Here is a 12,346-nt window from a genome sequence, read left to right on the forward strand (position 1 = left end):
TTATCCCTGAAAACTGAAAAGCATATAAGAAATATATAAACTGAAGGGAATAAAAAGCACAAACCAAAATCTCGGGACTTCCATGCTGGTCCCGTGGCTGGATCTCAGTGGTCCCAGGAAAGAGGGCCTGGGTTCAACCCCTGGTCAGGAAACTAGATCCTACATGCTGAAACGAAGCCCAGCTCAGCCAAATAAATATTAAAATAAATAAATCCTCTTCTTGGCATTTCCCAACTGCCAAAATTCCAGCTTGACTTGCACTTTTCACTAGCTTGCTCCTTTTCATTTCCTTTTACCCTCTTAAGACTTGGGCAATGAAAGAGAAACTGTGTTTATATAAACCATTTTTCACAAAATGGGAATTTGTGAACGGCACCAAGATTTCTAATATGTCATAAAATGCTTTTGTTATGTTGGAATTTTAAGACAAAGTCTACTGAGGCCAATTTTGCTTTACTCTGCTATTTTAGACTGATTCAAAAAAAAAAAAAACCTTAAGTGGGGGAAAATATTTGAAAAATGTTTTACCTTTAACAAGTGCAGTGTTATCATGAATACCAGCCATAAACGCATAAAGGAATGCTTTACTCTCTAATGCTTGGGAAATATCATAATTTAAATTGAAATCTTAGACAATTTAGTTCCTTCAAAATACTTTCACTCAGGGAAGGCTGGAACTTCCAAGGAAGGAAAATTGAGCCCACCTGTTAGAGTGGAGGGAGTTCCTGGTGGGGCTGCAGCTGCAGGACGTCATGTGTGTCCTGGAGAAAGCAGGAGGGGAACACATGTATACCTGTGGTGGATTCATTTTGATATTTGGCAAAACTAATACAGTTATGTAAAGTTTAAAAACAAAATAAAATTTAAAAAAATGTAAAGCAAAAAAAAAAAAAAAGCAGGAGGGGCAGCTTCACCATCACCAGCTCCACACACACACAGCTGCAACCCCACTGAGCAGCTCCCTGGGGCTGACTGCGGGAGACCCCGAAGTGTACATTGCAAACCAAGCAGTCACCAGCACAAGTGAACGCCCTTGCTGGGAGTCAAACATGACCTGACCCTCTTGGCCAGATCTCAGAACCTGGGTCCTGGAGGGCTCAGGGCTCCAGGCCTGCTGCCTGCCAGGCCCACTTGTACTCACCCAGCTCCCCCTCATGGGCACTGGGTCTCCTTCCTCCTCCCACACACCCCCAGGGGCACCCATTCTTTGAACCCCTGGAAGCAGCCACTCTTCACATCACTTCATTTCCCTCAGGTCTTCATTATATGTGGGCTCTCAGTCTACCACCCACTCCAGGGCATGTTCTGATGGGAAATCTTCCTTCTGGGGTAGACGGCTGGCTGGGAGACAGAGCTTGGCCCTCTCTGTGGGCTCCAACATGTTTCCGCTGCAGTGGCTTTGGAGTTGTTTCCATGGTAACAGGGCTTGATGGACACTATTCAGTTTACCTACTTACATAGAAATAAAACACTTCTACTCTTTCCTGGAAAATCCCATGGACGGAGGAGCCTGGTAGGCTGAAGTCCATGGGGTTGCAAAGAGTCGGACACGACTGAGCGACTTCACTTTCCACGTTCATGCATTGGAGAAGGAAATGGCAACCCACTCCAATGTTCTTGCCTGGAGAATCCCAGGGACAGGGGAGCCTGGTGGGCAGCCGTCTATGGGGTCACACAGAGTCGGATATGACTGAAGCGACTTAGCAGCAGCAGCAGCAGCAGTTTAAAAAAAAAATGCTTTGCATATTTTGTAGATAAAGTTAGTTGAGATATACCTTGTTCCTGGCTTCTATATTGGCATCACAGGAAAGCAGCTTTGTTGCGAGTGATATATTGTGGCAAAAGACAGCGTAGTGGAAAGCGGTGTTCCCACAGACATCCATGACATTTGGGTTGGCACCATGCTCCAGCAGAAGAGTTGCACACTCCTCTTCTTGGCATTCTATGGCCTGTCAGTGTTGTGCAAAGAAACAGAGTGTAAATTCTAGGAATTCAAAGTAAACAGTCCACAAGCTTCACCGGTTTGCTATATCTAAATGAGGTGAATTCACTTTTAGTCTCAGTAGTTAAATCACATCCACCTTGTGTGGACACGATTCGCTGCCCCATACCTTCATCAGTGCTGTCCTGTTTTCATTGTCATAGAGGTTAAGCAGGCATTTTCTATCCAGGTGCAGAGTTACCACTGCTGAATGGCCATTGGCACAGGCCAAGTGGAGGGCAGTCCTATGAAAGCAAGAGGAGTTTTCAGGAAACTGTAGTGTTATTGTTTCAAAACAAATAATTGTTCCTGTGATTGAAAACATTCAATAGCATGCTATTCCTACCACTCTAACACAAATATTTCATTTCCTTCTGGATAAAGAACATTATATATTAGCATTAGCTCTAAACACTAATGAAAGAACAATTTACTTGAATAGAATGATCATGACCTTGAGATTCAGCTCAACTTGGGTTTGAATTTGACTTTCACTCTGTCACTTAGCTGTTGCTCAGCCTCTCTGTGCCTCAATTTCCTCATCAACAAAATGGAGAGAGAGAAGTAGTTCTCTCACAGGACAGCACTGCAATGCTTAAATGAGATTCATGCAAAGAGTTTAGAACTGTTCCTGGCACAGATAACAGCTCAGTAACTGCTAGGTAATATAATCATACATATTACTATTACTACTGTTTTACAAGGACAACATCTCAATGAAGTCAAAGGATATCATACCTCCTTTGCAGATACATTTTGAGGATTAGAGACAACACTGTGCTTCAAAGATTCTAATATGTTCATTTTCTGACATTGGAATGAAATTTGTAATTCACAATGTCTGTACAACTATAATTGGTAGCATTTTTGTTTGCTCATTTCTCATTTTTCCTGTTGATCTAATTACCATAAAGTCTTTTTGTCTAAGGTTGCTTCTTTTTAATTAAAATACCAGATCAGATCAGATCAGTAACTTAGTCGTGTCTGACTCTTTGCGACCCCATGAACTGCAGCACACCAGGCCTCCCTGTCCATCACTAACTCCCGGAGTTCACTCAGATTCACATCAAAAGAATCAGTGATGCCATCCAGCCATCTCATCCTCTTTCATCCCCTTCTCCACCTGCCCCCAATCCCTCCCAGCATCAGAGTCTTTTCCAATGAGTCAACTCTTCGCATGAGGTGGCCAAAGTACTGGAGTTTCAGCTTTAGCATCATTACTTCCAAAGAAATCCCAGGGCTGATCTCCTTCAGAATGGACTGGTTGGATCTCCTTGCAGTCCAAGGGACTCTCAAGAGTCTTCTCCAACACCACACTTCAAAAGCATCAATTCTTCGGCACTCAACCTTCTTCACAGTCCAACTCTTACATCCATACATGACCACTGGAAAAACCATAGCCTTGACTAGACGAACCTTTGTTGGCAAAGTAATGTCTCTGCTTTTGAATATGCTATCTAGGTTGGTCGTAACTTTCCTTCCAAGGAGTAAGCGTCTTTTAATTTCATGGCTGCAGTCACCATCTGTAGTGATTTTGGAGCCCAGAAAAATAAAGTCTGACACTGTTTCCACTGTTTCCCCATCTATTTCCCATGAAGTGATGGGACCGGATGCCATGATCTTCGTTTTCTGAATGTTGAGCTTTAAGCCAGCTTTTTCACTCTCCACTTTTACTTTCATCAAGAGGCTTTTTAGTTCTTCACTTTCTGCCATAAGGGTGATATCATCTGCATATCTGAGGTTATTGATATTTCTCCCAGCAATCTTGATTCCAGCTAAAATATAGATGATGCATATTACATATTATTATATATTACAGGTACACAACATAGTGATTCACAATTTTTATAGGTCATACTCCATTTAAAGTTATTATATGATATTTGCAATATTCCCCATGTTGTACAATACATCCCAGTAGCTGTCAGGATTTTAGTTCCGCCACCAGGTATCGAACCTTGGGCCCACAACAGTGAGTCTTAACCACTGGATGACTAAAGAACTCCCTAGATTCCCTTGACTTCTGAAAAGGCTGAAAGTTGTCTAAAAATATCAATCCTCAAAAAATAAAAAATAAAAAAATTGAAATTGTGCCAAAAAGACAAGCCCTGTCTGCTAAGCCGACTTGCCTATAGACAGCTTGATCTACAGAGAATTTTAAATTTTTTGTGTTGTTTAAATGTTAAATCAACATCCAGATTTATTTTCTTTGCGTGTGTGTGTGTGTGTGTGTGTGTGGAAATCCAGGAAGCTCCAGAATTCTTACTTTTGAAATCATTCTTAGAAAGGTCTTTGGGGTGGGAGGAAGGCTCACAAGGAAGGGGATATATGTATACTTACAACTCATTTATGATGTTATACAGCAGAAAAGAACACAACATTGTAAACAATTATTCTCCAATTAAAAAAAATAAGGTTAAGAAACAGTAGAAATAGAAAAAACAGAAGGTCTCTGTTAGCAGATAAAAAGAGTATAAATAGGAATCTGAGTTTTATTCTGGTACTTTTCTCACTCTGCATATTTGAAATGTTTGATCCATACTCTATCTGAAACTTTTTGGTGAGATAAAAATTGAGTTATTTTTCTCTTTTACCAGGTTATTTATCCACCATCTACACACAGTTTATCATTTCTAACAGAAAAGGTCATCATTTTCAAGTTCTAAAGTTTTACATACATTTGGGTGTTTGGGTATTCTGTTCCATTCATTTATCTATCTTTTCAGTTGTTAGTAAATGAACACTTTGTGGGCACTTATAGCACATTTTGATATCTAGAAGGGCAAATATTCCTCTACTATACAAAACTTTTAATTTCATCACAACAATTAAAGACAGAATATGTAACCCAAAATCTTTAAAACCATGAAATGTTGATTTGCTTTAAATATAGAAAGACCATACATCCTAAGAAAATGTCTTGCTATTCAAGGACACAGCCAGCTTCCTACTTCAAAGCTGTCTTCTAAGGTCCTTCAGCAAAGAACACATATACCTAAGTGTACACTGATATAAAATGGACATTGAAATGTATCTGAAGAATTTTTAATCCAGAAATTTATTTGGCATGGGAATTATTTTGCTCACTATGCAGTTTTCTGTAATATATAACCTTACGGTATAAAAAATGTATACATTAAAAATAAGATATTGACAACACCAGAAATCTGTCCACTGCCATGATCCACAATAGGCAATCCATGAAGAAGTGCTTTCATAAATCGCATGAGAAAAAATGTGAGAGCCAGAAGGTTGAGAAGATTTCTTGAAGGCTATATAACTTGAGAGCTTTTACTCATGAGTACATCATGCTAACCCATGCGAATAAAAAGTAGGAGGAAGAAAGGAAAAACAGATGCTATTCATATTTCATTTCACTTCTGTGATTACCGACATTCAGTTAAATGACTTCAAAACTATCAGTAAAGCTCTATAAGGGGAATTATAAATGGGTCCAAAACGAGCTAAGGCTTTTTGCTGCCTATAAAGTCTGTGGGGTGCTGGATCCCAGGAAGGTATCCAGGAGCCTTGGAGGGGAAACTCACAGGAGGGATCTCTGCCAGGCCCTTCCACTCTGCTTACCTGTTCATCTTGTCCATGTCGTTCAGGCCATTTTTTCCAAACAACAGAACATGCTGCACTTTGGCTACGTTGCCCACAATGGCAGCTTTGTGGATCTTTCTGAGGTCTTTGTCTCAGATGCGGTACCCGGGCTGGAAGTTGATTCCATGACCACTGTCTCTCACTGGGTTGATGGAGGAGCCAACGGGCTACACACCCTTCTTACTCCCGAAGCCAAAAATCTTCTTTATCGCAGAGCCTACAGACACACACACCTTACCTCTCCCTTGGCTCTTCAGAGTCCCCTAAACCCAACATGAGCACTACAGTTAAGCCAGAGCCGTCCTGCCACAACCTCCCAGCTGGGAAGCTCAACGGTTTGGAATCTCTCATCCCAGAATGATCGTTGCTAAGCAACACCTCTAAACACATTGCCCATGCACACAGAGGCCTGGCATGCCAGCCCAGTGCTCATATGCAAGAACTGTAAGTTGATCTCCTGAAAGAAACAAACACTATCAATAAACCTTTACCTAAACTAAGAAGGAAAGAAACTGAAATATAGAAAAGGAAACTGAAATATAGAAATGAAAGTGACATTATAACTTTATGACTGTCAAAATAACTATAGTATCCAAAGCAATCTACAGATTCAGTGCAATTTCTATCAAATTACCAATGGCATTTTTCACACAACTAGAACAAAAAATTTTACAGTGTGTATGAAAACAAAAGACCCCAAATAGACAAAGCAATCTTGAGGAAGAAAAGCAAGAGCTGACAGAATCAGGTACCCTGACTGCAGACTACTCTGCAAGCTTCAGTTATCAAAACACAGTACTAGCACAAAAACAGAAATATATTGAATGATCAATGGAACAAGACAGAAAGTCCAGAAAGAAACCTACGTACCTGTGGTCAATTAATCTAGGATAAAGGAGGCAAGACTATACAAAGGAGAAAAGACAGCCCCTTCAATAAGTGGTGCTGAGAAAACTCAACAGCTACACATATAAGAAGGAAATCAGAACACTCCCTAACATCATACACAAAAATAAACTCAAAATGGATTAGGCACCTAAATATAAGACAGCTCCTGTAAAACTCAGAGGAGAATATAGGCAGAACACACTCTGACATAAATTACAGCAGGATCATTTTTCATCCACCTCTTACAGTAATGAAAATAAAGAGAGAAATAAGCAAATGGGATATAATTAAACGTAAAAGTTTTACACAGTGCAGGAAATCATAAACAAGAAAGATGACAACCCACAGAATGGGAGACAATATTTGCAAATGATGCAATTGACAAGGGATTAATCTCCAACATATTCAAACATCTCAAAGAGCTCAATATCAAAAAACAAACAACTTGATCAAAAAATGAGTATAAGATCTAAATACACATTTCTGTAAGGAACACCTACAGACAACCAAAAAGCACATGAGGGATGCTCAGAAAGGATGCTCTGCATCATTAATTATTATAGAAATGCAGAAATACTATAATAAGGTATCATTTCAAACCAATCAGAATAGCCACCATCAAAAAATATACAAACAATAAATGCTGGAGAGAGTGTAGAGAAAAGGAATCCTTCTACACTGCTTATGGAATGCAACTAGGTACACTCACTGTAGAAAACTCTATAAAGTTTGCTGTAAAAACTAAATATAGAGTTGCCATATGATTCAGCAATCTCAGTGCTTGGCATATATCTGGAGAAAACCATAATTCAAAAAGGTACATGCACCCCAATGTTCACTGCAGAACTATTTAAAATAGCCAAGACATTGAAGCAACCTACGTGTCCATCAACAGAAGAATGGATAAAGAAGATGCAGTATACACACGCACACACACACACACACACACACACAGCGAAAATGGAATATTACTCAGCCATAAAAAGAAATAATAATGGCATTTGCAACAACACAGATGGATCTCAAATTACAATACTAAATGAGGTAACTCAGACAGAGAAAAACAAGTATCACATCACTTACATGTGGAATTTAATAAAAATAAACTTATTTACATAACAGAAACCAACTCAAAAGATCTGAAAATCAAATTATGGTTATGAAAGGGGAAACATGAGGGGAAGGACAAATTAGAAGATTGGAGTTAACATATATACACTATTTTCTAGTAGTCATGTATGGATATGAGAGTTGTACAATAAAGAAGGCTGACTGCCAAAGAATTAATGCTTTTGAACTGTGGTGTTGGGAATAGACTCTCAAGAGTCCTTGGACTGCAAGGAGATTAAACGAGTCAATTCTAAAGGAAGTCAATCCTGAATATTCATCGGAAGGACTGATGTTGAGGCTGAAGCTCCAATATTTCAGCCAATTGATGTGAAGAGCTGACTCATCAGAAAAGATCCTTTGGCTGGGAAAGATGGAAGGCAGGAGGAGAAAGGGGACAACAGAGGACGAGAGGGTTGGATAGCATCACCAACTCAATGGGCATGAATTTGAGCTAACCCCACAACATAGTGGAGGACAGAGGAGGCTGGCGGGCTGCAGTCCATTAGTCGAAGAGTTGGACACGACTGAGTGACTAACACTTTCATTTTGAATATGGAAAACTTAACAGTGCTGGTTTTTAAATCATTTAAGTTAGCTGCAGAGAAAATACTTAGTATCAAAAGTACTTAGATACTACTGTTTAAAAGTAGTATTCAGTTCAGTTCAGTCGCTCAGTCGTGTCTGACTCTTTGCGACCTCATGAATTGCAGCACACCAGGCCTCCTTATCCATCACCAACTCCTGGAGTTCACTCAAACTCACATCCAAAGAATCAGTGATGCCATCCAGCCATCTCATCCTCTTTCGTCCCCTTCTCCCCCTGCCCCTAATCCCTCCCAGCATCAGAGTCTTTTCCAATGAGTCAACTCTTCACATGAGGTGGCCAAAGTACTGGAGTTTCAGCTTTAGCATCATTCCTTCCAAAGAAATCCCAGGGTTGATCTCCTTCAGAATGGACTGGTTGGATCTCCTTGCAGTCCAAGGGACTCTCAAGAGTCTTCTCCAACACCACAGTTCAAAAGCATCAATTTTTCAGCGCACAGCTTTCTTCACAGTCCAACTCTCACATCCATACATGACCACTGGAAAAACCATAGGCTTGACTAGACGAACTTTTGTTGGCAAAGTAATGTCTCTGCTTTTCAATATGCTATGCAAGGAGTAAGCGTCTTTTAATTTCATGGCTGCATTCACCATCTGCAGTGATTTTGGAGCCCCCCCACAAAAAAAAAAAATAAAGTCTCACAGTGTTTCCACTGTTTCCCCATCTATTTCCCATGAAGTGATGGGACCAGATGCCATGATCTTTGTTTTCTGAATGTTGAGGTTTTAGCCAACTTTTTCACTCTCCTCTTTCACCTTCATCAAGAGGCTTTTTAATTCCTCTTCACTTTCTGCCATAAGGGTGGTGTCATCTGCATATCTGAGGTTATTGATATTTCTCTTGGCAATCTTGATTCCAGCCTGTGCTTCTTCCAGCCCAGAATTTCTCATGATGTACTCTGCATATAAGTTAAATAAGCAGGGTGACAATATACAGCCTTGACGTACTCCTTTTCCTATTTGGAACCAGTCTGTTGTTCCATGTCCAGTTCTAACTATTGCTTCCTGACATGCATACAGACTTCTCAAGAGGCAGGTCAAGTGGTCTGATATTCCCATCACTTTCAGAATTTTCCACAGTCTATTGTGATCCACACAGTCAAAGGTTTTGGCATAGTCAATAAAGCAGAAATAGATGTTTTTCTGGAACTGTCTTGCTTTTTCAATGATCCAGCAGATGTTGGCAATTTGGTCTCTGTTTCCTCTGCCTTTTATAAAACCAGCTTGAACAACTGGAAGTTCATGGTTCACGTATTGCTGAAGCCTGGTTTGGAGAATTTTGAGCATTACTTTACTAGCCTGTGAGATGAGTGCAATTGTGCGGTAGTTTGAGCATTCTGTGGCATTGCCTTTCTTTGGGATTGGAATAAAAACTAATCTTTTCCAGTCCTCTAGCCACTGCTGAATTTTCCAAATTTGCTGGAAAATTGAGTGCAGCACTTTCACAGCATCATCTTTCAGGGTTTGAAATAACTCAACTAGAATTCCATCACCTCCACTAGCTTTGTTCGTAGTGATGCTTTCTAAGGCCCACTTGACTTCACATTCCAGGATATCTGGCTCTAGATGAGTGATCACACCATCGTGATTATCTGGGTCATGAAGATCTTTTTTGTACAGTTCTTCTGTGTATTCTTGCCACCTCTTCTTAATATCTTCTGCTTCTGTTACGTCCATACCATTTCCGTCCTTTATCGAGCCCATCTTTGCATGAAATGTTCCCTTGGTATCTCTAATTTTCTTGAAGAGGTCTCTAGTCTTTCCCATTCTGTTGTTTTCCTCTATTTCTTTGCATTGATCACTGAGGAAGGCTTTCTTATCTTTTATTGCTATTCTTTGGAACTCTGCATTCAGATGCTTATATCTTTCCTTTTCTCCTTTGCTTTTCACTTCTCTTCTTTTCACAGCTATTTGTAAGGCCTCCCCAGACAGCCATTTTGCTTTTTTGCATTTCTTTTCCACGGGGATGGTCTTGATCCCTGTCTCTTGTACAATATCACAAACCTCCACCCATAGTTCATCAGGCACTCTATCAGATCTAGCCCTTTAAATCTATTTCTCACTTCCACTGTATAATCATAAGGGATTTGATTTAGGTCATACCTCAATGGTCTAGTGGTTTTCCCTACTTTCTTCAATTTCAGTCTGAACTTGGCAATAAGGAGTTCATAATCTGAGCTACAGTCAGCCCCTGGTCTTGTTTTTGTTGACTGTATAGAGCTTCTCTTTCTTTGGCTGCAAAGAATATAATCAATCTGATTTCAGTGTTGACCATCTGTTGATGTCCATGTGTAGAGTCTTCTCTTGTGTTTTGGAAGAGGGTGTTTGCTATGACAAGTGCATTAATACTACTTAAATGTAGTATTTTTAAAATACCATATAAATTTTCATCATACACACAAAAATATTTCCCTTTAATAAGGATTTTCTTATCATGTTTAATGAGAAACAACTAAAATGTCATGAAAACAGTCCAGAAAGGAATTTTTACTATTTATCTTTCAGATCATATATTTTTTCTTCAAAATCTGTACATATCCTTGTGATGTTTACAAAAGCAGGTCCTGAGACAGATTTGACCCATCTGTAGCTCCTAGAGGAGACAATCCATAGGACTCAGATTCAAATTTAGCAGCAGCTGGAAAGAAAAAGGATTACATTCTTTATCTAAAATACTTGAGTTAACTCAGTATTAGAAAAAAACTGAGATATTTCTAAGTGCTCTGAAAACTGAAACATATCTATAAATGACAGAAAACAAAATACAAGATTACAATTACATACTCATCCCATGGTCCCACATGTGGCTGAGTATCAGAGCTTCTGGCTTTCTCATTCTCCATTCATTTACTCAATAACTATCTGCTAAGGTGCTGTGACAAACACTGGAATTACAAGATGAAGGTGACCTAGTCACCCTGAGAAATGATAATGCCATAAACTGTAAAAATAGATGAACAGACAATTTCCATACGGTGTCATAAATACTAAGACAGATATACAAGATGGCACAAGGAACACTAAGAAGGGACAGCCGACTTTGTGTCAATACTGCCAGCTTTTTGGTGGAGGTGCTATGGAAGTAGCTACCTGAAGGACAGGAAAAAGTACAAGAGTCAGAGGGGAGAAGAATGTACAAAGACCAGAGGTAAGGAAAAGAATCTGTGGGATCCTACACAGTCTGGCTGGTTAGATGCACAGTTAAGGGGCAGAATAAGGTGGTAAAGAGATAAGGCCAACTACTTTGGAAGGACCCACATTGATGCAGGTGTTTGGAGCTTTTCCTGAGGGCAAGAGATAAACTACTGACAAAGTCAATGACACAGAAATTATAAAGTCACCCACCAAGTGACAGCTACACAAACATAACGGTTTGAGTCTGGGTGTTCTAGCCTTAACCACTACCAGACATACATTTTGGCAACATACCTTCTCTTAGTTCTCTAGTTTTACTCCTTTCCAACTCCTGCTGCATCTGAAATAAGTCAAATATTATTTATCTTTAAGTTAAGCAAGAGATATTATCATAGGAATGTTATACAGCTTACTAAATCTGACATTTAAATAATACTTTTAGAGACTAGACCTAACTCGAAGATTACTTAAGTAGAAAAATAATCACATAAATAAAATGCATTCCTACTTATTCCACTTATAAATAACAGAGAACATATATATAGAACGTTAACTGATTAAAAGTACAATAAATATCAGTCTATTGAGTACACATAATTTCAAAGAATTAGAGAATGACCCATGATCCTAGGAATGACCCACATGATTACTATCTTCTCCCCCTAACAGCTCCTGCCCTAAATACATACTTCTGAGACCTTTATTTTGATTTCTAGGTGAGGATCCTGTTCAAATGGAGGAAGTAGTTTGAGTTGAATGTTATTAAGGAGACCACACCTGCAATTTTCTTTAAACTTTTCCATTTAACAAAAACACAGAAAGGTGAGAAAATTATACACAAGAAAACGATGTACCAGCAAGTTTTTATTCTAAAGGTGTTTAGTGAGAAGGATTAACACATAACTATTCGTTTCCAAACTATGTCCCATAGAAGGGGAAGGTCCCACAGGGGTCACTGCAGGGTTGAGGAACTGAGAAGTCACAAGTGCAGGACCTCTGGCCACTCCTTTGGCTAAAAGGGTTTAC

General features: G+C 39.4%; 1 pseudogene; it reads right to left on the reverse strand.

Annotated features, from left to right (window-relative positions):
* The window catches only part of LOC129653543 (ankyrin repeat domain-containing protein 26-like), a 77,480-nt pseudogene extending 69,432 nt beyond the window's left edge, over window positions 1–8,048 (reverse strand).
* Window positions 8,049–12,346: the final 4,298 nt, after the last annotated feature.

Source organism: Bubalus kerabau, chromosome 1, assembly GCF_029407905.1.
Source record: "Bubalus kerabau isolate K-KA32 ecotype Philippines breed swamp buffalo chromosome 1, PCC_UOA_SB_1v2, whole genome shotgun sequence".
NCBI classification, from domain to species: domain Eukaryota; kingdom Metazoa; phylum Chordata; class Mammalia; order Artiodactyla; family Bovidae; genus Bubalus; species Bubalus kerabau.